The sequence below is a fragment of the Rhipicephalus microplus genome, chromosome 6 (assembly GCF_043290135.1).
Source record: "Rhipicephalus microplus isolate Deutch F79 chromosome 6, USDA_Rmic, whole genome shotgun sequence".
In the NCBI taxonomy this organism is placed as follows: domain Eukaryota; kingdom Metazoa; phylum Arthropoda; class Arachnida; order Ixodida; family Ixodidae; genus Rhipicephalus; species Rhipicephalus microplus.
The window spans coordinates 200,059,070-200,085,259 of NC_134705.1; the positions used below are offsets into that span (position 1 = coordinate 200,059,070).

The following is a 26,190-nucleotide window of genomic DNA, read 5'->3' on the forward strand; positions in this document are numbered from 1 at the left end:
AAAATCTTCATGCTACGTAACACTGAAACAAAACGTAGTTTTGAGTATTTTTTATATGACGGGCAATAGCGAACATAAACTGTCTCCTGCTGCTTATAATATTCAGTTTACCGGTGTCAGACACAGTCTAGTAAAACTCCAAAGTGCTGCAGAGAAGCCGACACTGTGTATTGCACGTCCGACTCTTGCTCAAGCGTACTGGGCATTTTGCGCGAAGCGGGACTGCAGTAATTGCAGCGAGAGCATGTATTAGTCAGAATGAGAAAGCAGTTTAGCACGCGCAGAGAGCCGCAAACGGCTCTTGCGAAGAGGGCGTGACAACGGCTTCGAGAATCGAAGGAATAAACGACGCTTACCTAAGAAATAGCTAGTTTGTTCATGCTTGCTGTAAACATGACGCTCGATTGTAGCTATATTCTTATAATCCTCTTGGGAAAAGAGGGAGAAGTTCACACTAGCCGTGTAACGCTGAAGAGACAGCGGAGCTGATTGATCTTAACGAGGCCTTCGCGGTTGATACTACAGGTATATCCTTGGCGTAGACAAAGCAGTTGAAGCGTAGCCTGTTACAGACCATGAAAGATTGTCTAAATCCCAACGACAAAACTAACGCGCAATGCTGGATGTGGCACATCTAGTAGAAACGCGGGCATTTTGTCGCTCGTACTTGGCTCGCGCCACGTCGAGAAACTCGGCGTGACGGCTGCACAGACTGTTTCCGTCGGTGAGCGCGACTGATGAGCTACGGCGCGGAGGGTTCTCTGCGGGCATACGACGTTTAACACCGAGCTTTAAAACTTCGCTCTTTTAAACAGGCGTAATAATGTCTAGAAGTGCAAGCCACTTCGGAACAGGCTCACGATTGTCAGCCTTAATCATATAGGTCGGAAGAAGAAAGTGGAACTCACTCAGACTCGCTCAAGAAATATGTATTTAGCTTCGGACTCACTCGGACTCAGACTGACCAAACGTTTTCCCGAGCTGGACTCACTTGCACTCGCCCTCACGAAAATTTTACTCACCCGGATTCACTCAGACTCAGACTCGATCTGAGTCAGAGCGAGACGGCTAGGTCTGAGTCGGAGCGAGTCAGCGCATGAGTGAGTTCACCGACTTATGGCCTCAATACGCACTTTAGCAGCTTGCTCATGATGGACAAACCGCGTCGAGTGATGTGGCTCAGCGTGTTTGCCAATCACGCAGCTTTTTCAACAGAGGCTCCTAATAACGTGAGCAACTCGTATGGTGCATTACCGGAGGTTTTTTTTTTTAACAGGAGCAATACCCACACTTGTAGAATACGAATACACGTGAACCCTGTAAATGCATTGTACCCACGTTGGCGTGTGTGTGCGCGTGTGTGTGTGTTTTGACACGATGATCAGGATGATCATCGTGTCACCGTAGATTTTGCGCCAACTTTCTTCTTTCGTTTAGTTTAAGTATCAATAAAGAAGATAAGAAGTGGTGATCAGGAATGACGAAAAAGCTGCATCTTTTTTTCCCCCAGCCGGTCTTTCTCTCCCCTCCCCTTTCTTACTGCCTTTTACCCCTCATCCACTCACCCTGAATACTAGCATGTAGGCAAATTTATGCTGACTGAACATTCCGCTTTCGATAAACAGCTTCCTCACTCACTGTCCCGCAAACCCTGCGCAAGATAAGAACAACATCGGTCCGCAGTATTGCTGACATATGCGCAATCCTAGCTCCGTATCGGAAGCCGTATACAGTAACTCCATTAAGCATCGGAGTGTCTGCGAGCTGTTCCGCTGTGCGATTGCGGGAAGCGAGAGCGAGGAATACATGGGCATACGAAAGCAACGCGTCTTCAGAGAGCACATATATCCAGACAAAAATGCATTTCCCCTGCCTACGCAGCCTGAAGACCGGTCCATCAGGCTAAGTTATAGGTTGCTATGCATCTGCCATAGTTACGTTACTTCAACTAAGCCGGTATTCACTGATTGAAGGGAACTATACGCAACACAAAAACAGAAGTACAGTGGCGATGCCGCACTGAGGCACTCCCTCATCTTGACGTATGAGTTCTCTGAGCATGTGCTTGAGACGTGCGCCGTTTCTTTGTGAATAAACTGAAACAATAGACTCTATAAACATTCGAAAATAAGCGAGAACTCAGAAAGGAGCCTTCAGCTGCTTTTTTATACGAAGAAGAAGACGAAGACCAAGTCAAAAAAGAAGAGAAAGAAAAAGAAAAAAGAAGAGAAAAGAAAAAAAGAAAAAGAAAAGAAGAAAAACAAAAAAAAGAAAAAGAAGAAACGAACGAGGAAAAGTAAAACCATACCCACATCATTGGGATCATATTTAAAAATGGCATCAAACACGCGTTTGAAGCCGCATGCGACCTGCGGCTTTGCACGGGATAAAGTTTTTTTTTACTTAGATAATAATACTCGCAATATTTTGTCGCCTACTGTAATTAATAGCTCTGTTGGGCTGAACTACAGAGACGGAATTGGTCTCAAGCATTTCTCATTCTTTTCGTGCGGCGCTACACGCAGTCAATAAGAGTTTAAACATCACCGTCGAATGAAAACTGTACACCCGTGAGTGTCGCTTTAAGACGTGCGTAACTCTGTCCAGAGAAGAGATTGTAGCCGGCGACCTGCCTCGCGACCTACCTACCTTGGCCAATTCCCCACCTTAGCCTACATAGGCATACTTTGGCCAAATCCCCAGAGTTTTCATGTGCCACGGTTTTCAGGCTACAAACAAACAGAGGAAGCACCAAAAATTTCAGCTAGAGAAGCACTGATGCTGTTGCAAAAAGTGTAGAACTTCGCTACCCAGCAGTGTTGAGTCGGAGATGGTTTGTGAGAGGTTTGACAAAGTTGTTCAGTTCATGACCACTGTAGTACTAAGTCTAGAAGTGCAGCAACATAGAGGCTTTTCAGTTCACCAAACTCCTACTTTAACAAACATTTTCCTGGTGTGACTCGAAGTTCGGTCAAGAGAAATTTCACTGTATCTTAAAATCGGCGTCCAGATGTTGTTCATTGTGGAAATTAGTATCGATACGTTTTTGTAAACCTGTCGTGAAATCCCCTTCACAAATGGCATATATATGGGATACGGTAAAGACATTCTTTTAAATAGCAAAGTTAAATGACACCCCCCCCCCCTCTGCAGGTATTCACCCCTTCCCCCGTTTGTTTCCACCATCTTCACAATCCCTGTCATTGTGGGACTAAATAATATATGAAGTCGATACGGTATTTCGAGTTAACTCAACGTTTATACATGTCCACAATGTGAAGAAGAACGAAGAAGTAAAACTTGGGAATTTCATGTCATACACGCATTTCTGTGACGCATCCACCGACCACAGAGAGGCCCCTAATACGGCATCAAATTTTCGCAAAGGTTGAAAGTTTCATGATGCGTAAACTACTCCATGTCGGCTATCTTGTCCTACACAGGGTTTTCATTCTATTACCTCGAAATTTGTGGAAGCTCTCACAAAATGCGCCTTTACACCTGTTTTTCCCCCGGGTGCAACGTATTCACATAGTTCAAGTACATTCAGATTCTACAAGCGTGGGTGTCTGTAAGCCCACGTGCAACTGGGCGAATTCATAGCACATCTGGGATACACACCCACGCTTGCGTAGAAACGCATGCTTATTCAAAATACTTCAGGGCACTTTTAAGCTTCTCCCACGATTTGTGTTCGGTACAAAGTTAGTACGTACGCTAACAGCGCTATATTACCGGCTCTTGTCAAATGAGAAAAAAAAGAAAAAAAAACGGCATTATAGGCCACCAGTTTAGAAACACTTTGGAACAAGGCACGCTGCTTTTACAAGGGCATACACGGTAAGTAGAATGCACCTCAAAAGGACATCGCGATAAAACGGCCAGCGCCCGTCGTCATGATCGAAATGGATGTGGGATGGCGCACGACCGTCTTCTGAAAGCCGCCTCTCCTATTCCAATACATAGTGTACGTCAAACACTTTGCGTTATTTTCATCAACCTTCCAAGGTTGTCGCTTTTCTGTTCTATTTATACGTTCTTCCTTTCAATGTAGCGTGGATATTCGGTATTCTGAGTGTTGTTATTTACGCTGCAAAAGACAGTTCCAGTCAGAGCTTTGGAAAAGAGAAGTTTTTTTTTATTTGTGTGAGGTACCTTTCTGAGTATTTTGATTACTACTTTTTTTCCCCTCATAGTTTTCTGTTTCGAAGCGGCTCTCCGAAAGAAGCCGCCACGACCCGTTAGCTCTTGTTTTTTTTTTTTCATATGTATATAATTTCTTTGTGTGTCAACATCGATTTGTTTATAAGTTAGCATGGAAAAGCTTGTGTCCACATTTTGTTCGCCAGTATTTCCATGTATAAAGTGACAAATTCGGCTGATTTTTTTCTACGCAAAACTTCTATTTTACCTCCTGCTGTGGCCCTTCATGCCATAAAAATGTCTTAAAGAAAAAAGCACACCGTGAACGATGCGTTATCTGTAAGTGCCGTCTGCAAGAGACAGCCGATAAGCCTAGAAGAAAAGAAAATCTATCGGCGAGTTCGGCTCAACACTGTCTTTGACAGCGGACTGCCATGTCTTGTTTGCGAGCTTGAAGCTATCAAGGCGACATCGTCGGGTTGTCTTTACGCTTACGCTCACTCACTCTGCTTCGCTTTCTTCTACTTAATTACAGCCGAAAAGGTCGATGTCGAAAGTGACATTGAAAAAAAAAGCAGACGGGAGCGCGAAGAAGCAAAACTATCAAAAAGTAGAAAAAAAAAGTATCGTGAACGTGCAATTTACGCGTGTAGTTCATCACCATTGGTTTTATGCGGGGGAAAAAAGAAGAAAAAAAAACACTACGCAATGACAAAGAAAATAAGGTTACTGTTACACTAATATGAAACGCCTGGGTGGGACAAAACAGAAAAATCTTCACTCGATGACTGCTTTACTCGCCACCGCTCCACTAACACGCCATCACTTAGCGGGTGTGTTTCAAAAGTTGTTGTTTTCAGTAGATGAACTTACCGTAGAAGTGCACGTTTTAGTCTCTGGTCTAAGACAACGAACTTGAGCGGCTTGGTAGACTGCATCGAAGATTCTGACACCGCTGCTAAACTAAGGATAACGTTTAGGCAGTGACGATGAACCTTTAACTCATAATATTCATACTATATACCACTGGTGAGTTGTGGGACTTCCCCAATTATTGGCGCATATCCGTTTATGATGAACCGTGAAGACGACATGTCACACCGACATGACGACGACATGACACGATGACAAGCCGAGACACTAAGGTGTTTCGCCCTCACGGTGTAAGAGTATCTCACACCGTGTTCACCCTTGAGGAAATGGCGTTCCTTTCAAGCGTGGCTCAGAGCTTGCGAAGTGCGCGTTCACTTTGTCGGCGTTCGTGTGAGTTGAAGTGCAGAAAAAAATTATGAGCCATTTGTCCGAAGGGAACCATGATGGGATGCGAAGCAGCAGCGGTGCGTACGCCGTTGACACGACTGAGACGGGGGTGCTGGAAGAATGGTTTGAAGCGAAGCTCGGTGTAGCCTTTTCTCGAGTAAATATTTCTTTGAAACGCAAACTCACGGCAGACGGGTTGGGTTTCCTCTAAGTTATACATCGCTGATAAACGAGCTGAAAGATTGTTTCCACTCCACTTGCGGTCAAGCGTTGCGGGCGGTGGAGAGGGTGAGGCGAGAAAGAAGTGTCCTGTGAGCAGGCGGAGAAGCAACGCCACCTAGGTGTCTTGGGACAAGCCGGCAGCTGCTGCGGGTGAGAGAGAGAGAGAGCTTGACGTCAGCGCGCAGCTGCGACATGACCTACTTGGCATTGTTCCAACGACTTCGGCCGGGGGGGACGCAGTGCAGCGCGTTGTCACGGAGACACGGACGGAGAGCAGTACACAAGCTAGTCAAACAGCTGCTTTGCATCTACAGTAGTCACACCCAATAGTTTTTGGTATTACGTCGTTTTAAGGGAATGAATAATAGAATCTTGTGAGCATTTGTTTCCCGTTTACGACGAGCGCTGTCTACAGCCATAAGTTCAACTGATTAGCTAGTGGCTAAATCATACTTATATGCCACTTGAGGAAATTGAGACGCTAAGACGTTTACGGTGCCGCGATTTCTCTACTACTTCCTCTTGTTCTGTATTTCGCATCGTTTCCCCGGCAAGTATGAACCGAGTACGCTTTCTTCTGAAATATGTAGATTTGCCACCGAAAGCGAGCTTCGCCACACAATACACATTTCAGAGGAAAAGGCAGCTTCTCAGACTGTCGCGCCCTCGTGCACACGCAGGCACAGAAACTTTACACGTGACGCATTCAGGTTATCGAGAGCAACTTTTTTTGAAAGCCCTTTTATACAAACAAGTAAACAACTGGGACCATATTCACAAAAATATATTGTGCTAAAAATTTTAAAATACTTCAGCCAATCACGATGCGGGACTTATCAATAGCGAAGCCGGCTGACCAATAGGAAAATGCACTTAGTAAAGAAGTTCTGCGAATTCAAATCCTGGATCTTTTCATCCGCACTGCAAAGAGCTCCCCGCCAGAATCACGTGGTACGTATGCTTTTCATATCGCGTGAAATTGCTTCGCTTATCGATGGGACCTGAGCAAAACATCAAGCCTCAACCTCTTTTTTTTTTTTTTGTTAAGGCGAACGACTTCTATGCCTCGGCCCACTCAGCCCACTTTTGATGAAACGTCGATGTCATGACGTCATCACAGGACTTCTCGTTATTTGACATCATATTGACGTCATGTCGATGCCAAAAATTTTGTTAAGCTGTAACATTGTAACGTCATAAAGTGACAGTTTTTTCATCACCAATGTAGATAGTTTTTTCATCGCCAATGTTGACGCCAACACCGACGGTCAATTTTTGCATTTGGTGAAACAACTATGGCTTTTGAGTAAGAACAAAGTATGTGTGCCCACGTGATTCAGACGACTGCAATGCTCAGTCAGGGCCTGGTGGATTACGTGGAAAGCCGAAGTATTAAACGGCAGCGGGAGCTCAACAAGTGAAACGTGATACAGGACGTACCAAGTGCCTCGTACGATCCCAACGCGACGCTCAAGGTGGTTAGTGCATCGGTACTCAGGTTGCACTTCAAGTTGCACTTCATCAAGTCCAAGTTGCACTTCATCATCTCCAAGTTGCACTTCATCATGAACCGGCACGTGTTTTTTTCGTCCTGTTCTTAACATTCGAAAAAAAAAAAAAACTTCTTCGCCCGCGGAAAACATGGGCCAATTGGACCGGCGTGGGATCGAATAACTCTGATAACAATGGGTGGGAAAGAGAGATCAGAGAGGGTAAAAGCCTAGCCAAGCTAGGCCAATCTAAGTGCCCGCCAGCTCTGTTGTGACTTAGCCTTTACTGCGCGACTTAGTGAAAGCTGCTATAATCATCATTTTCTGAATGGCTTCCACGCTCAGCGTAAACTTTTACTGCGTCCGGAATGGAGGCATTGGAAGCTTGCGGTACCTCAGGTAAATTTGCAAGGCCTCCAGGATCGGTCTTATCTCTGTATCTTGCAAGGCTACAGACAGGAAGCTGATGCATGATTCATTTTCTTTGCGTATATGCCAAACCTCGATGATCTCTCGAGTTGTCTGGTTATGATGCCGTGACACTATTCTGATTGAACTGAACTGTATATATTTATGTTTTGCACATGTCAATAAAATTTCAGTCAAGAGTCGGCGCTTGTGTTTCGTCATCCTTTCCCGTGCTTTCGTCTTATCTTTTGACGCTGTTTCAGTAGTATGTATTCATAGCAACTTGCCCAGTTGTCATTCCTAAGTATCACTCCTGTCGACATCCACCTCTGGGATAGGACGCACTGGAAGTTCCTACAGAGGCACCTAACGTAACTTCGCAGTTCCTCCGGGATCGGCCTACCCTTTAGCATGCGCGCCGGCGTCACATAACACGACGCCTTGATGACGTCACAAAACTGGGCAACCCGTGACGTCAAGATGATCCTATAGGCAGAAGTATTGACGTTTTTCTTTTTTTCATCAGTCATGTCGACATTTACACCCACGTCCATTCTTCTCATCTGACGAGGCACCTATAGGACTTTCGCCTTGAGTAAAACACTCGACGGCCAGTGCGCCAGTTGATCCGGGGAATGCGGCAGCTGCCCTAAGAGCGATGAGGGTGCTTAAGCGCAACGAGAGCTCACGGAAGCACGACGAGCGCATGCCTCCCCACTTACACCGAGGCATCTCTCTTTACCCTGTTGACCACTTTTCTGCTTTGCACGATAAATAAGCGAGGAGCGTCTCGCGAGTTGCCGAGACGATAAAAATGAGAGGGCCCTAAACAGCTATGAAGCGAGGCTATATGAAACGGGTGCGATGAAGCGTATAGTTCCGAAGCACTAAGTATATAGCTAGCAGGCAGTGGAGAGGCGAAGACCAAGATTGCAAAGGGTGCGAAATGGGAGTCGCTGCAACGTAATAGGTCCGGGTGGGTCGATGCGGGCTTTCAACGGACACCGAGCCGGACTGTGCGTAAGCTTCTTTATATCGCTCGACAAGGGTCCACCGACTCCGGTTATAGAGACCGAGCCCCGATCGATTTTTCTTCTTTTTTTCCATTTGCGCAGGAGCTCGGTATTCCGAGAGGTTTGTAAACCTTACAGCGAAAGCCATTGGTGCCCACGGCATCGACACGAACGATGGGAAAAAAGTATGGCTTGATGGCGTCATCATGTGACGTCACATATCGAAACTTGTCACGTCGTCATGACGTTATCTCTCGTGGCATGATGACGGCATCACGTGACATCGTCGCTTGGTCAATAGTATTACGATCACGGAGGCCGTGCAAAGCCAGGTTAGGTGCGCGAAACTCGCATTGCCTACAATCTCACAGGCAGTGCAAAAGCATGTTAAGGGAAAAAAAACTTTCGCTGGAGGGCATGCCAGGATCGACACATTACTAAGCAAAAAGAAATTGCACTATATCCCGCTAAAGGAATCATGTGTAGATGCTAAGTAGGGGGTGCTAACGCTTACACAGCCGGCGACGTCGACGCTGGCGCTCACCGTGGCGTCGCACAGGCGAGAAAACTGGGGAAGTGCAATGTCGGCAGTGATAAACTGATGTTTCCAACTGGAACATGTCAATCGCTGCTAATGCATGAGCACCGAAAGACAGAATACTGCCATTAGACACAGAGACCCGCAAAGGAGAGGAGTTACGCATGCGTAGTGTGAGGGCGGACGCCAACGCCGCGGGACGTAGACCCGAGCAAGAGATGCTCCGCATCTTATTGAAAAAGAAATAACATGTCTTTTCCGTTCGAGTAATTTCCAACAAATGCATAAGCAATCCAGATAGTTTTTTTTTTATTCTTAACGAATTTGCATGACACAAGAAGTATCTGCTCTCTTAGAGTCGGGGAACAGTTAAGCGTCGCCAAAGTTCCATGTAAGCAGCACCATTATCCATTAGTTTTGGCAAACGTTTGAAGATGTTTGCTTCATACCTCTTGAAACACTCCTGAGGTACGTATGCAAAACCTTACTTACTCCTTACCTTACTCGCTTCTCGAATTAATCGTGAGTTTTTTGTTTTTGTTTTTGTGGTGCGATAAGCTTGTTCTTTAGCCCGCACCCTGAGGTAGGGGTTGCAGAGCGTTAAGACTTCCTGCAGGCCATTTTAGGCCCTATGTTAGGAGATCACGACGTCTCAAGCAATTTCTTGGAAAGTATACGTCCCGAATAAGGCATGGACGAACAACTTTCGTTGAGGTCATCTCACTGATAGTCGTGTTGACATAAATGTGCAACAAATTTTCTGAATGCAGCAAATAAAATTATGTTAGAATACGATTCCTTAAGCGTTTAAAAAGTTTTAGGTAAGCTTCGGAAACACGTAGGCAAAACCGGTAATACAATTGCAAATTACTGAGTGCAATCACTCACTCTAAAAAAAGTGAGGGGTGAGGAGGAGAGAAAAAGTGTGTGATGTTTAGACACTAGTTTGCGATAATAATAATAATAATAATAATAATAATAATAATAATAATAATAATAATAATAATAATAATAATAATAATAAACCTGGGTTTTTACGTCCGAAAACCATGGTACGATTATGAGATGCGCCGTAGTGGAGGTCTCCAGAAATTTTGACCATTTGGTGTTCTGAAACGTGCGCTTTTATCGCACGGTACACGAACCCCTACCATTTCGTCTACATCGAAATTCGACCGCCGCGGCGGGAATTCACACCGGCGGCCTTCGGGCCAGCAGCCGAGCTCCGTAAACTCTACGCCACCGTGGCAGACAAGACATGGTAGGAAACAATCACAAAACAAATATCGAAATTATACGAAGCCTTCCAAAACGGAGTTTTCCCGTAGCCTGAACCAGATTGGGTCGTTGCATCGCAGAAATTCTCTCCATCGACTGGAATGGACAATTTTCAATCATTCTCAGATAAGAAAATTTTGAGAAAAGCTTGTGTTTATAGAACCTTATCATGGTATCAACAGACAAAGAACGCTACCGATAAAGGAGGTCACGCACAGGGATATTTTGTAGAAACTTTCCTTACACAACTCCGTAATTATACTACATTGTACCATACTATACTATGATACCATATAGCATGATATGCTATATAGAGTATGGTGTACTATACTACTATGCTGATGCTTCTAAATCTAGAACGCACATGCACAGGTCATGATGGGATGCTTTCAAAAACGCGCTGGTTGTCTCGGAAACCGTCTTGTTCTGGCTGATTTATTCTCGCAAACTACTCACGAAGCACGGGTGCTTCAAAATGAAATCACCTCACAGTGTTGGAGAGATGTTGCCTTCCTCGCTCCTTTTTATAGTTTTTTTCAAGCGTTTTCCACAAGGGACACCTTATGCCAGAATTCAAGTTCAGAACCATCGTTCCTGTATCGTGAGAGTACTGTTTCATTTAGAAAACAAGAAGCTCGATCATCACGCTTTGTCACGCCAATACTTTTTACATCAGTTATTTTTAGATGTCATCGATCATTCGATTAAACCTCCCCCATTTCATTTACTCGCTGTCACAAAGCATAATAGCGAGATTTTCTAGAGTGGCACCACGAAACAGTTTCTCAATCAGATTCACACCACATTTTCAATTAGTGCTCACCAATCATAACCCCGAACCCTACTTTTTTTTTAAAAGTTGTTTATCCCTACTATTTCAAAAGCGAAACCCCTTCACGTTTCAGGCGAGCGCGATCTTGAATGAAAAGCCGGCATTACCGGCGTGATCGAAATGAAGCGAAATAGAAATGAAAAGTATCCTGTGAGCACGTGAGCTTCGCGGTTTGCGACGTTCACGTGAATGAAGAAGATGAAGAGGCAGCTTTCGTGCGATATTAGGTGCGCGATAATATAGCCATGCTCGACTGCTTTCGCATTCGAATAGACTTTGGTCAATGTACAAGAGACACTTACGTTATACCTTCACCGTTGCGCTAACTAATATATTTTATGTGGTGCGGATTTTGTAAGCCTAGAAATTTTGGGCCCTATGTGCTCCATGTTAGAAAAATCATCATCATAACTTATTTACCCTAAATACCTTTTTCAGGGTATTACGTAAGAAGGAGGGGGGGAGTACAAAAGCATCAATAACAGCATGTCATTATGATATAGGTCACCTCCGAGAGCTAAGCTGTAGCCGGCACCTGCTTTGTGCGCCGGCATCTCCTTAAGGCCTGACCGTAGCAGCGCGTCACCGCGTAGTGAGCAGACTCGGCGTTACGCCTTCTCCCCATGAAGGGAGACGGCGAGCGGCTACACGAAATTGCGCTCACACTCTCTCCACAGGGGGATGACGCGCTGCCAAGTTCTGCAACGCGTATACGCGAGGTCAGACTTTTCACCATGTCAATATAAAATGGGGGGGGGGGGAAACACTGTTAGTTTTTTTTTTACCTTTGAGGTGATATAGGATAAGCTAAACTCAACCGCTCTTTGACAATAACCAGACATATTAGAAATATTAGACTTTCGGTAACGTTACCAGTACATGAACGCCAATGAGATGTATTAAGAACATGCTTTTGAAGCTCACCTTAATGTTTACCTGCAGCCCGAAGAATACCCTCTAACAAACAGCTAAGAAAACGTTATGCCCAAGCGTGCTTGGACCCGCTGGGTCTCTCCACCACCACGCGGCTCGACGCCATGTCTACACGGCCACGCCTCTCATCACGACGACACAGGCAGCGCGAGTAACCACAGCAAGCTGCACTGCCGGGTTCGCAAACGAGAGCAGTTATCTCCCAATCCTTTCAGGTTAAAATGCCGGGCTGTCCCTGCAGGGGAGGATCAGCAGGAAACGGGAAAGCGTGGCGCGAGGTTCACCGCCAGGGAACACTCAGGAGAAGTGCCATAGTAATGGGACAACAGCTGAGAAGAAGGGAAAGTGTGGGCCTGGAGACGTCTCCTTAGAGTTTGTTGGGAGTGGGTACGGAGGAGTTTGGAGGAGGCGGCTCAAGTGGGGTATTTGCGCGAGCTCTGCAAGAGTGCGCGCCTGCTCCATCAAGAGAAACCCGAATCGAGGAGGTCTGAGCCCGGCGAATCAAACCTCGGGCCAATTTATCGGCAGCCTCGTTTCTGGGGTTTCCCGAATGAAGCTCCAACATGCGTGGTAAACTTAAACCGCACCGTGCGTGGGCCACTTCGGCTACACTTTCGTTTCAGCATCGAATAAGTCCGCTAGTCGAAACGTCGACTCCAGTGGCAGCACAAGGATCTTTATACTTTGCCCAGCCTTACTTTGGGCTTTCTTTTAACCGGTTACTATTGCGAATGCGGGTGGCGTTTTCCCCAGTACCCTTCTAAGTGAGAATCGGTGGCAAATGCATAAACCAATAAGTCCGTCTTCTTCTCATTGCTAATTAGTAGGGATTTCACTCTGGGGAGCACTGCATGCTTTGCCCCCTTTGAGGTTTCACTTTATCAAAATTCAAAAACTCTTCCCTACGTGCTTCACCCTTCCCCAATTTTCCAGAGCTTCTCCGGGCATTCAATTTTGCAGAGCTAAGACAGCTAGACTTTTTTAAAGAATGGTACGCTATCACAAGCGGACTTTTTTGTACCAAGAAAAAAAAGAGGACGAGTACGAGAATGGCTAGGCATCAAAAGAAGCATCGAATCTCGCCTTTTGGTGGTCTTTAATATGACACTGTAAAGGAGCCGACTCACGTTCGATGGTTACCTGAGCCTACGTCTAGTTGTCCGAAGCGGTTTTCTCTTTTCTTTCTTGACGACGTGTGTCGCCGAAGTGGACCGAGTTCTAACTCTTGTGACTCCGAAATGTCAGAGCACAAAAGACACACGAACTTACAGCCTTCTACGTCCCAAAGAACAAAGAAACCTTCAATCTTTCAGCGCGAGAACAAGATCTCGACGCTCGGAAGATGAAAGAGCTCGCGTGACACAGTGGCTATAGAATCTGACGGCGTCACCAGCAAGGGACGGTCGCTTTCATGTTGCTTATTGAAAAGAAACTAGCAGGGAAGCGATGCAGGCGCCATTCCGCGTCGTCCTTCAGCGACACACATCGAGGACGATAAAAGGCGACAGAAAAAAAAGAAAGAAAAAAGAGCGAGTGCTCGGCGTGCGTTTCGGGGCACTGGCGACCGACAATACGGCATACTCGGTATTTTTTCCTGCCAGAAGACCTATCCGTTCGGCCGATATGTTTTCGAAATTGTTTTGTCGCGCTCCGTTATTGGAACTGCGCAGCAAAGTGCCCCTTACCGTTATGGAGCTGTTGCTTCTGTCATTGCTCGAAGAGAGCCTGGCGATAGTCCCGTTGCCGTATAGGTGGACCGGTTCGTCGTAAAAGCTGGGCACTAAGCGATCGCTGCGAACGAGGAGTAACGCGATAAGCGCGTCCCGCAGTGCGTTCGGTTCGAAAGAGGTCACGTAGCGGCATTGCGGGGCTGACTGGGCTTGAATTTTTTATGCGACGGAAAAAAGGAAGCGGTGCGGGACAAAGGTGCGCGCTGGGATGTATCGACAATCACGAAATCACAGACAGCCGCGACGTTTGCGAAAGGACTACCGAACACCTTTCACCGTGGTCTAGCATGGAGGGGGAAATGAGGAAAGGAAGGAAACACAGAGAGGTCAGACACGAGCGTCCGGTTTGCAACCGTGTACTGTGGGAAAGGGATTAAGGAATTAAAATAAGGAACAGGAAGTGCTATTGGCGTTGAACATGTGTAACAGTTCATTGCCTGTCTACAATCGATAAGTAAAGCCTGACGACTAAAAAAAAGAAGGGTGAGACGGTTCTTTCAGCACTTGATTAAGACTACGATCGACCGCGAACTGAATGTTCTTTTTCTTCTCTGTCGATTGTGTTGACTCCCTCCCCAACCTCGGGAGCTTTCTGCACACGGCGACACATTGTAATGCCTCTGAGATCGGAGGCATTGAACGATTTTCTTCACATGATTCTGCAGCACCTCCGAGATCGGCCCACCTTCGATGAAACGGCCATGTGATGCGTTGAAGTCATGAGTTGTAAGAGTGATGTTACAGCGACATATCGATGACGTCATCACACTACATCGCCACGACATCAAATTGTAGAGAGGCCTGGGAAGCCCTGTTGCGGAGTGAAGACCCTGCCTCAAGGCAAAAAGCCATCCGCCTGGCGGAAGAAGCCGCGAGGAGTCAGAACCTCTTCGCCTGCGTCTAATCTCGGAGATGCCCGCTACCCTTCACCTATAGACATGTGTACCGGGGACAAGGAGTAGCCCTCCACCTCCTATCTGGCGGAACAATAAAGTTGTCATCCATCCATCCACCAATGGTGGGCCGATCCCGGAGTCGCCACAAATGTTGGCGACCTCTGATGACGTCACCATAATATGGTGACTTCATCATTTGATGATGATTTTTGACATCGACCGCTTTGATGCAACAGTGGCTACGGTGACTAGCTGCTGACCCAAAGGTCACAGGTTCGATCCCGGCCCCAGCGGTGACATTTCGATGGAGGCGAAACAGTGCATAGAGACCCGTGTATACTGTGCGATACTAGTGCACGTTCAAGAACACCAGATGGCCAAAATACAAGGCAGTTTCGGGACGTAAATACCCCAGATAACATTTTGTTTGATGTCACTAGTGTTGAAGCAAACGCCGCCGACGACGAAAGTCACTTTTTGAGGTTTGATGAGGCATTTATAGCTCTCGCCTTAAAGCTGTAGCAGCGTCCACATCGCCTTGGCGGTCTTGGAACGCGTATGAACGGCCCGAGGATCTCTCCCTCTGAAAACAGTTATTGCCCAGTATATTCAACGCAATGCGAATAACATCCTGTCTGGTGACGAAACTATTGCAAAATTAAGATTTGTGTTCCGTCGCCTCTCAGGCGTTTCATCCGGAAGTGTCAAGAATGCTGTCCAATGACGAAAAGGTGCTCTCGTAGCAATATCAATGTGGTAGAATAGCGGTGTTGTGCGGCTTTGCTTGAGAACTACCGATAACCTTAAAACTGTCAATTTGAATTCGTATGAACGATTATTCGTTACAATGCACACTGTTACCACGCTCGAGGCAAAATAAACGGCTAGTGTAATTTGGTTTATGCATGATAATTTTTAGGGTTCCACTGTGGTGTTTTTTTTTTCTTTGGTTGTACAATGGTCGAATCATGACAGTGAGCATATTATAACTAAAGAAAACAAAACACCAGAGTGGAACCCTAGAAATGATCAAGCATGACCCAAATTACACTAGTCGTTTATTTTGCCTACATAATACCCCAAGTACGCATTGATTGATTGGCATGTGGGGTTTAACGTCCCGAAACCACCCCCCGAGTACGCAGGATCTTAGGAATGACGCTTATGTTTTCAAGCATGACAAAGCCGTTCTTTGCACAGAGAGAGCTGGATGTTGCTCGGAGATTTCATGCAGTGAGCTCAAACGAGTATTATGCCCTTTGACAGAGGTGGGCGAACCGTAGAAGGGAGGTGCGCGTTGAAGGAGAAGGTAGGCGAGCGAAGAGCGGCGCGGCAAGCTTGGGTCAGAAGAATTAATGACGTGTCGGGCGCGTCTCACGCCATGCCGCATATTAAGGCTCCCGCAACAGTTAACGCCACGAGCTCAGTGAAGCGTGCAAGATTCCCGCCACCCCAGAGGTAGTCGGCGACTCTTACCACGAGGACAGTCGGCTTTGAGTCACGACTGCGTAACCACACGGCTGTGTCATAAATGCTCGCTGCCGAAGCTGGGCTCAAAAATGGGAAGGAATGAAGGAAGGGATATTGAGAAGGAAAACGCAAAGATAATGTGTGCGTGCGCTGTACGGAATCATTTGCTGTCCCGCCTATCACCCTCTCTATCACACACACGCAAACCCACACACACTAACATACCATGTGCTGTAGTTTCTCCGAAACCTTAAGACATCCTGCTCTGATATGTTAATCATGAAGCTCAACTGAGCTATTTGAATGAATTGACTCGATTTGGCTTGAATAAAAATGTTCGTTGCATCAAAATATATGGATAAACTATGGCAACTAAAAAGTAGAATACTGTAACTTTATTGCACTACTTACACCTGGGGGCACCATACACGCATCATTTTTAGTACAAAATGATATGTGTTGCTAGAGTCGACAATACCATTGTATACACGGCCGGCAAAATATAAAATACGTTCTTCTTGAGTTACTTAAATTACGAGGAGGAAATTAAATGGCGAAGTGGAAACTAAATGCTGACCTAATGTTATTTTAGGCCACCGAATGTTAAACTTAATGATAGACCCGAGGAGGATAGTGCAACTGCAAGAGGAACACTTGTATAGCTTCTAGCACCTTTCTAGAAAACACAAATGAATTAGACACATAGCAAACGTTTGCAGTTGAGGGCGCTATCAGTAGAACCGAACATCATACAGTTTCTTTAATAATAACTCACTTCTCTGTGAAACTCGTCTTTGGATGCAAGTGAATAAAAGTTATCTCGCGTATTGTTGTTTCGAAATGTAGTGAGGGAATGGGTGTGTTCTCAAACGTTTTTGTTTGTTTTCGCCGTTTCGGGTGTTTTGTGTATCCTAAAGTGCCCGCCTATTATCTTCGACTCACTCACTCACTCATTCAAATAATTATTCAATCAGTCAATCAGTCAAGCGGTCAATAAATCGTTAATCAGTTAACATAATATCAACCCACAGCATAGTTCAAGTATTAGCTATTTGAGCTCAACTAAATATAATGCCACGCCTACGTTATCACTAAACAGTCGCTCAATATTGCCGTACCACGTCAGCTATACGCACCAGCCAAAATGAACGGACAAATTAGTGACCGTCAGCGCTAGCGAAATTCTGACAAGCGTCTAAGAGGAACCTAGAGCTTCGGTACGAAGCCCACCAACGCGATTTCATTATACAACGGTGCTCCGCGCACGCGCACTTAGTGCCAAAATTAATGCCCCGATTTGCATTGCAGACAACGTTATACAGGTAAAACGCGTTTATCATGTCTGAGTGAGAGCTTGCGTTTTGGGAGGTAAATGGACGACCCCAGCGAGGCCTCATACTTAAGGTGGGACTAGATTAAGTGCGCACTGTGCCCAGCCGTGCGGTCATTTGATTATAGGGCGAGGCAAGCTTTCCATTACGGCCTTACAGGTGACGGTGATGCGCTTAACTGCACTTTATTCTTTGTGCGTTTTGCACACAGGGAGACGAGAGAAGAAGCGAATGGCGAGCACTTCGCCGGAGCAGCCCGTGCGCAAGGCGTTCGTCTTCACAGGCCATCAAGGAAGACGACGATGCGTTAAAACGTACGTTCGAGAAGGACGGCTGCACCACATAAACATAGCAACTGCAGAAAAGTCACCGTTGCAGAAACGAGAAAGTTAGCGGGAACTCGAAAGTTTCAGCATGGTTTCCGTCTCACTATGCCCGAAAAGATTGTGCAAATATATGAGCTCACAAGGTGGAAGAAAAACTGTGCCCCATGATAGGAAATCGTGGAAGGGTGAACAAGAGTGGTTGCACTAAAAAACATGCCACGCTGTTTGTACTGTGTATTTTAGGGGTTGTGTACATAATCCCCTCGAGGGGCGGCGGAGGAAGATGAATACGTCAATGGAGAAGAAAAAGATGGCTTGTGCCTTCCAGTCGTCTAAGGCGAATGCTTAAGGAACTCTGCAAGCTCCTTTTCTTTTTCTAAAAAAAAATGGCTTTTGCAGGAATTTTTTGACTGCTCACTGATGTTAAGTGTGAGCAGTCGCTAAATTCATGGTTGCTATGGAGCGTGTCATCGCACGTCTGTTGACGTACAACGCGCCGAGCACATTAGCCACCACGCAGCCATGGTGAGCCCACCAGAAATAGAAATCGATAGCGTACAAGACGAAACCGGATGAAACCATAGGGCTACATTAAGCTATGTTAAGTTTATGTCGTAAAGCTTCCTGCTACTGGAATTATCTGCACGCACATAGCTTTAGTATCGTCGTTCCGAAGCCAGAAGCCAGTAACGGGCCATGAGTGTTTTTTCGCCCCGCCTAGAGCAAGCGAAGTTAAACTTAGCGTCGTGGAAGCCTTCAGACGTATCTAGTCAGTGCGCACATAAAAACAAAATTCCGCCATATCCACGAAGTGAATGATGATGAGTGGGCGAAGCTCCGGAGGTAAACCTGGTAAACCATGAATCCTCTGTACATTTTGCCCACTCGATTTTATTACATCGCTCCCCCTAGCGTACGTCGCCGCACTAAATCGAACGATTGCCTTCAACCAATGACACGCGCCATATGTGACATCATTCCTATTTTATAAGATCTCGCGTCTTTCATCAACTACAAGTACCGCTTTCTAGTTTATAACATCTTGCATCTTTTCATCATCAGCTACAAGTACCACCATCTAGTGAACACTGCAAGAACTAAACTAGAGGTGGCTACATACAGGCTACAGGGGACGCACAGCCCACGCCCTAAGGAGCTTCGCCCCTAAAAAGCAATGGTACTTACTAACATTGAGGTACTAAGTGCCTGTCACAATATTCACTGCGTATGTAGTAAGCGCCCTATATGGCGGTGAAGCGTGAAACAACGAAAGGCAACAACGAAATCTGGCAACTGGAAATGACATATCATCATCATCATCATCATGAACTTCACTTCACGCCCACTGCAGAACAAACGTCTCTCCCATGTCCCGCCAGTAAATTCGATCCTTTGCTTGCTGCTGCCACCTTATACCCACAATCTTCCTAATCTCATCTTCCCGCCTAACTTTCAGTCTCCCCCTCACCCACTTGTCTTCTCTTGGACTCCAGTCTGAAGAGTGTCCTCGATAAAATATTTCTATACCAGAAACTGCTCATCGCCAACAAGCAGGCGATCGATATAATCTCAGTTATTGAGAAATAACGCATACGAACACGCACTAGACCGGTGCACCTTCAAAGGGCTGTTTGAATATACCCGCATTTCCGTACGTTCGTGCACCGAAAACGAGTTTTTCGAAGGCCGTGCCACCACCGCCACCGCCACCTAAATTAGTAATGCACTGGAGCTTCGCTTAAATCCATGGTTTCGAGGTAGGTAAATATGGCTGCGCACTTAGAACACGCTCTTCTGTGCCTGCCGTGTTCTTGTGTTGATTGGTTGGTTGCGAAACTTTATTGTGGTCCTACAAGGCGCGCGTCAGCGCGCAGCCTTGTGTTAATGCCTAATAGTTATCTACCAAGTGTGAACCAACTCACCCTGCCGTAAGTTTCATAGGACCACAGCTCGAAGTGCCGCTCATATCGAGTGCCGCAGTTCCCGATTCCACATATATCAAGCACCACAGTTGTAAGTAACCGCTTATAATGAGCGGTACAGTTGCCAGTTCCACTTATAGTAAGCGCCACAATTGCCCGGTTTGCTTATAATGAGAGCCACAGTTGCAATTTCGCATAAGCGCAATCGTTAATAGTTCTGTTTATATCTAAGCGCCACAATTGCAATTTCCCCTCATAATAAGCGCCACGACTGCCAGTTGAGCTTATAATAAGAGCCACAGTTATCAGTTCTGCTTATAATGTCGCTCGTAGAATTTTACAGTCGTCTGCAGATTTTTGGGTGGGTTGGTGGGGGGTGCTTATTGCATTTTTCAGTAAACCGAGTTATCTTAGTGATCATTCGTTCACGAATAGCACCCTTGTCGTGCCTCGAGTAATTGAGTGTTGAAGTCAAACATACTCCGGGGTAAATAATGGGTTACCTTAATCATGCGCTGGCAAACCTGCATTCAACCAAACTGAGGCTATACTCTGTAGACAATGTTAAGAATTAAATATCCGATTTCGTTCCAATAGTTACACATATTTCCGCCGTACAGAATAAGTGAAGTGATTTTTTTCCACAAACCTAAGTATTTGAGCGAAATTTTTATTTTAAATAAAGATACTTTCAAAATGAGAAAACTGAGTATATGTCTGCTTTTTTTTGCTTCCTCAAGAAATGCACGCCACTTTATTTATTTATTTATTTTAGAGGGGGAGGCTTCTTTTGCGAAGATTATTGTTGTTAGCTCAGTAGTAATCCGGCATTCCTGCTTAAATATAATAGCCGCGTATACCATACACGTATTAGAAAAATACACGCCCACAACACCCGCTCGTATGTGGTTTTTATGTAAAGCACGACACACGGCGAAAGTGCGACAGGGCTTCAGGGACGCCTAGTAGCTAAAATCCACTTGCGGTCCCCTCGAAAATGAGACTTTCGTAGGCAGAGTCAATATTTACTCTGAAGACAGCGCTGGGGAACCATTGCCAGGCCACGCTGGCTGCGCCGGTGTTAGGGCAGTGCGTCACGGCGAACTGACGACGCGAGTTTTGAAACAGGCGCGCACGTATCCTGTAACAACGCAACCATCTAGCCAGTTTTTCCTGTGCTGCGACACTGTCTAGGATTGTCGCATATGCGCTGTTACCGCTGAGGAAAATTGAAGCCGCTCGTTGCACGTTGCAAAGCACTATTTTGGTCATATTTCGTGACGATATTACACAAGAAAACGATTTTTTATTTCTTTTTTTTTATTTCTTACTCTCCCTCTTTCTTCTTTTCGCTGCGTTTCCTTTTCTGTTTCTGTCTTGCTCTTTGTGCTTTATATTCACTTTTCGTGTCTACTTCTATGTCTGTATTTTTCTCTTTGTCTGATATACTGATGTTTCTATATTCCCTTCACTGCTCTTTTTTTTTGACGTTTGTTAGCTTACGCTTTCTTTGTATTTTTCTCTCCCATTTTTTTCGCGTTTTTTTTTTTGTTTTCAGCACACGCACCCACTGTACACGGTTGCGGGTTTCGCATTACTCCTTTGGCCCATACTCACCTGAGAAGTTTTGCACGGCGAATCACAAGCCACTGAGCTTAAACAAATGCGCTATCAAAAAAAAAAAAATACTTCACCGACAGCTGCTTATGCAGTTTTGTTGTTACAACATGTACGGAACCTTACCAGACCACAACGAGAAGATGCCACTTTTCGAGTGCGCGTAGGCCAGCCTGAAGCTCATTCGGGGAAATGCGTATGGAATTTAATTTCGCATGGAACGCTAGTTGAGTGGGCGTGTGCATGTACCACCCGGTCGCCCAGAGGAGCAACGCGCGGGCGGAGGTATTTGAAAGTTATTTGAAAGTCCTTCGCGAACATCCAGCGACACTACGCTTTCCCCAAGTATGAACGAAACCCGCGGCGTCACCGCTTCATGTCGTGTAAAAGCGCGCAACGCACATACATCACCACGTGGGCAGAATTGACAGTTGCGCTTATGAATAAGTGAATTTGGGCTTCTTTTCTTCGCCGAGTCGCTAGTTGAATTTTCTAGTCACTTGTATTTTTTTTAACTTATTTACATTTCTCAGCAAACATGGATGTTTTAGTGATGATTGATTGATTTGTGGGGTTTAACGTCCCAAAACCACCATATGATTATGAGAGACGCCGTAGTGGAGGACTCCGGAAATTTCGACCACCTGGGGTTCCTTAACCTGCGCCCAAATCTGAGCACACGGGCCTACAACATTTCCGCCTCCATCGGAAATGCAGCCGCCGCAGCCGGGATTCGAACCCGCGACCTGCGGGTCAGCAGCCGAGTACCTTAGCCATTAGACCACCGCGGCGGGGCTGTTTTAGTGATGGTGCGCGTTCGCCAATAGCGCAAGTGTCGTTCACAAAAGGCGCGTTTATTGATGACAATGAGTAGTTTGGTGTTAAAGATACGCTGAGGGAATGAAAAATTGACGTCGATCATGCACAGGCAAACTAGCATTCAACAGAATAGAGACTAATGTGGATATATTGTTAGAAGGTAAATATGTGTTTTTCTTCATACTTGCGTGTGTTTTCGTTGCGTAAAGTAATTAACGTTATTTTTAACTCCCCTTCATAATTGAGTGACCTTTTTTGTTATAATTAAAGAAATTCTCGAGAATGATACAATTGATTAAATTCGCGCTTTCATTTAGGCTTTTCCGCGACAATCGGGCCGCATGGACACTACTCTTGCGAAGATTATTTGCTTCTTATCTCGGTAGCAGTTGGGAACTGTGCACGTGGGCGAGACATCTAGCGACATCCCGCCGGTATAAAACATCGCGCACGCACACGGCTCTTCACATATAGGTCGTGGCAGCCTCATCTTATTTCAAATTCACAGGCAAAAATATACGGAAAAGTTGATGGGGGGGGGGGGGGGTGAGTGGAGTACCGGAACAAAATATCCCCGCGCGTCGAAGTGGCGTCGCCTTTGTGATGGAAATTTGATCCACGGTTCGCATGCACGAAAATATCGGGGCGCTCATTCTAAATACGTCGTCGGTGAGACTAATTGAAAGCGCTTTGAATATCAGATGCCATGTTTTTTTTATTAAACGTATGCGAGGCTATAGAGGTATTCAATATACGCGAAGGCTTCGTTCAGTATCGGCCCCTGCTTCCCACAGTTGGCAAAATGATGCCCTTTTTAAACTCAATAGCGGTAAAAAGCTCGTTTTGTGGAAACTACTGTGTCGGTGCAGTTGGTCATGAACGAAAATCTGGCGTTGTCCGTGAGCACAGACTTGACATGATTGCAAATTAAAAAAAAAATCGCAGTATCGCCGCCAGGGCGAAGCAATGCATGCGATAGCAACAAATTTAAATCTCGCGCGAAGGATGGCAAGCAGCTCGAAACGTGCAGCGCGCTGCTCAAGCCCAAACGACGCACGTAAAGAACATGCAAAGCACGAGCGCGAGAAGTTGATACTTCGCTGAGTTTAAACAGCGTGCCCTTTTTGTTCGCAGACGTGGCCACTGCAGCGAGCGAAATGACATTTGTGCGCTCTGTTACATCAACGCGAAACTTCCGGTGGAAGCACAACACGTAGAAACTGCCCTCATCACGAGATAAGCGTGCGCTTACGGGAAGACTGCACACTGTAAGGCAAAGTACAGATGGTAGACGAGCGCCACCTCACTAGTGAACACGCTGAAATGGCCCCGAGATTACGTGACGTACCACGAGCGGTAATAAATGCACATAAATACCTCGCCGTTGGTATGCTGAAGGACGTACGCTTTTGTGGCTGAGCCGTCTAATCTCATTAAGTGTGTCTAATATCATTAAGAAGTACGAACATGTAACCCGTAGTTGTGAAGCCCTTCAGTGCCACACTGGGTTGAACCCACTGCTAAACACCGGGGTCACACGTTCCAGCTTTCGCTGGTTAACTATTTGTGCGGAGTGCTTGGGCGGTGATTTTTTTTTACATTTGTACATTTGTCAACGGCAATGTATATTTGTCGTTAGTATTTTTATACAAAATATACAAATGCACCTACGCTACTGATTGTAGTTCTAGTAGTCATTCGAGGTAAAGTAATAACCTACGCTACTCATTTCAAAATAAGTTTTCTGACCAAATGAAGTCTCATTTCATCGTCAGAGCCACATCAGTGCTTGAAACTGCTTCCGAGAGGGAAAAAAACTATACAGGCATCATGAATGGAATCCCGTTAACACAAGTAATACTGCGTAGCGTAACCGCAGATTATGAACGGGCATCACATCAGGTGAACGAGTGGCTGGCCTAAAGTTGTCCGCACCTTACAAAGACCTTCGACATAATTGATCATCATCAGCAGCAATAACAACAACAAAAAAGACGTGCAGCTGTGCGTACTGCCTTATACGTACACGCTGTGCGTACTTGGCTAAGTTACACACACACACGTTACTTTCCTCACGACAAGGTTGTGGTGTCTACTGATAAGCGAAACCTGGCACACGCGAATTAGACGACTATGCAAAATGGGCGATGAGGGGAGGGGGGGGGGGGCGTATTGCATCTGGAAGGCGAAAATCAAGCGTGCTCCAAGTTCTTTGTTAAGTTAAACAAGTACTTCTTCACTCGATTCGCCTGTCAGCCACTTGAAGCTTTTTTACGTTTAAGGCGTTACTTTTGCACATTTCGCATAGGTCAAGGCACGCTTAAGAAATCTCCTTCGAGCAATTATTAATATATTACTCTTAATACTTAATTTGGTTTACAGTGCGAAAAGCTTCGTAAAGTTTGCTGCTGTGGATGCCGAACAAAGCGAATCCCCGCTGTCCCGTGTTTAGACATAACGATAGTTATAGCGCGAGAACAAAACGACGACACAGAGACAAGAAGGACACGTGTCTTTCGTGTCCTTCTTGTCTCTGTGTCGTCGTTTTGTTCTCGCGCTATAACTATCGTCATGCCATACCAACTAGCCCAAGCTGCCACACTTTTAGACATAAGCTTAACTTTCATTCAATACCAGCAGATTGCGGTCAGACACTTCCGTAATTAGCGACCGCGCTACCATTTAGCGTGCTGCTCGTCGGCACGGTCAGGAATCACGCAAGTGATCTTGATGCCATTTTGATGAGACGTTTCCCACAGCGGCAAGCGCTTCCAACCGATATCTGATCACCTGAAAGCAAATCCCTCTGTCACCGCTGTAGGTTATTTAAAAAAGAAAAAAAAAAGAAGAAGAAAGGAGGTCAAAGCAATTTAGGACGAAGCCGGTGACCTGACGGTTAAAAGCTTTTCCCGGGCTAGCTTCTAATGCAAGCCAGCGATTCTGTCGTTGGCGTTTCCTCGCCGCACTTGATCTCAGTTCCCAGGAAGTACACTATATCTCCCACTAAATGCGTGCAGCGCCGGAGAAGCCGAGGGTCGCGTCGGCCAACCAGAAAAGACAGAAAAAAAAAAACATGCTATGTAAACACTACCCCGTTCTCTCCCATATTGCTCTCTGCTATCGATACTTATGAACTGAAAAAAAAAAAAAGACGCAGCTACGACGGTGCGAGGACTGTGAAAACAGCGAAGCTAGTGACCCCCTCTCCCTTCTCCTCCCCGTCAAATACCTTTCCAAACCACTTGATTTAGAAGCTACGCTATGTTATGTTTATGGTATTCTTTAACCTCTCCCATCGTTTTTTTTTTATCTTCTCGCAATTACTTCTTTTTCCCACCAGCTTACTATACTATACAATGCACGGCTATGCTAAGCTTTTTCTTTCTATCTCACTCTTTTTATCTATATATTAATTTTCTCTATCTATTTCGCTTTCTATCTTTTTCTCCTTATCTAGCCCGCAACAAAGCAATCACGTGCTTCCCATAAATAGTTATTCCGCCAGCGTGCCTGGGTAGCCGAGTGGTTACAACGTTCACCCTCCGACCGTGGGTACCTGGATTTGAATAGCGCTCCACCAATAAATTTTATTTCGTCATTTATTCTCCTCGTCCCTACTTATTTAGTCCTCCCCTCCTCTTTTCCTTTCTCCGACGCGTTGCTAAGTGACGCATGGTGACGTCATCGCTCAGTGTAGTTTTTTGCGAACACATCACCATCATCATCAGCCCGACTACGCACCACGGCAGGGAAAAGGCCTCTCGCTTGTTCTACCAATCAACCCGACCTTGTGCTTTCTACTGCTGCGTTATACCTGCGAACGTTTTAATCTCATTGGCCCACCTAACTTTTGTCTCCCCCTCGCACGTTTGCCTTCTGTGGGAATCCAGTCAGTTACCCTTAATGACCAGCTGTCATCCTACCTATACAGGCTACGTGCCCCGCCCGTGACCATTTCTTCT

General features: G+C 45.8%; 1 protein-coding gene across 1 annotated transcript in view; it reads right to left on the reverse strand.

The window, feature by feature from the left end:
- LOC119166896 (potassium channel subfamily K member 1) overlaps positions 1–26,190 on the reverse strand; it is a 177,122-nt gene that overhangs the window by 135,281 nt on the left and 15,651 nt on the right. The window lies entirely within an intron of this gene.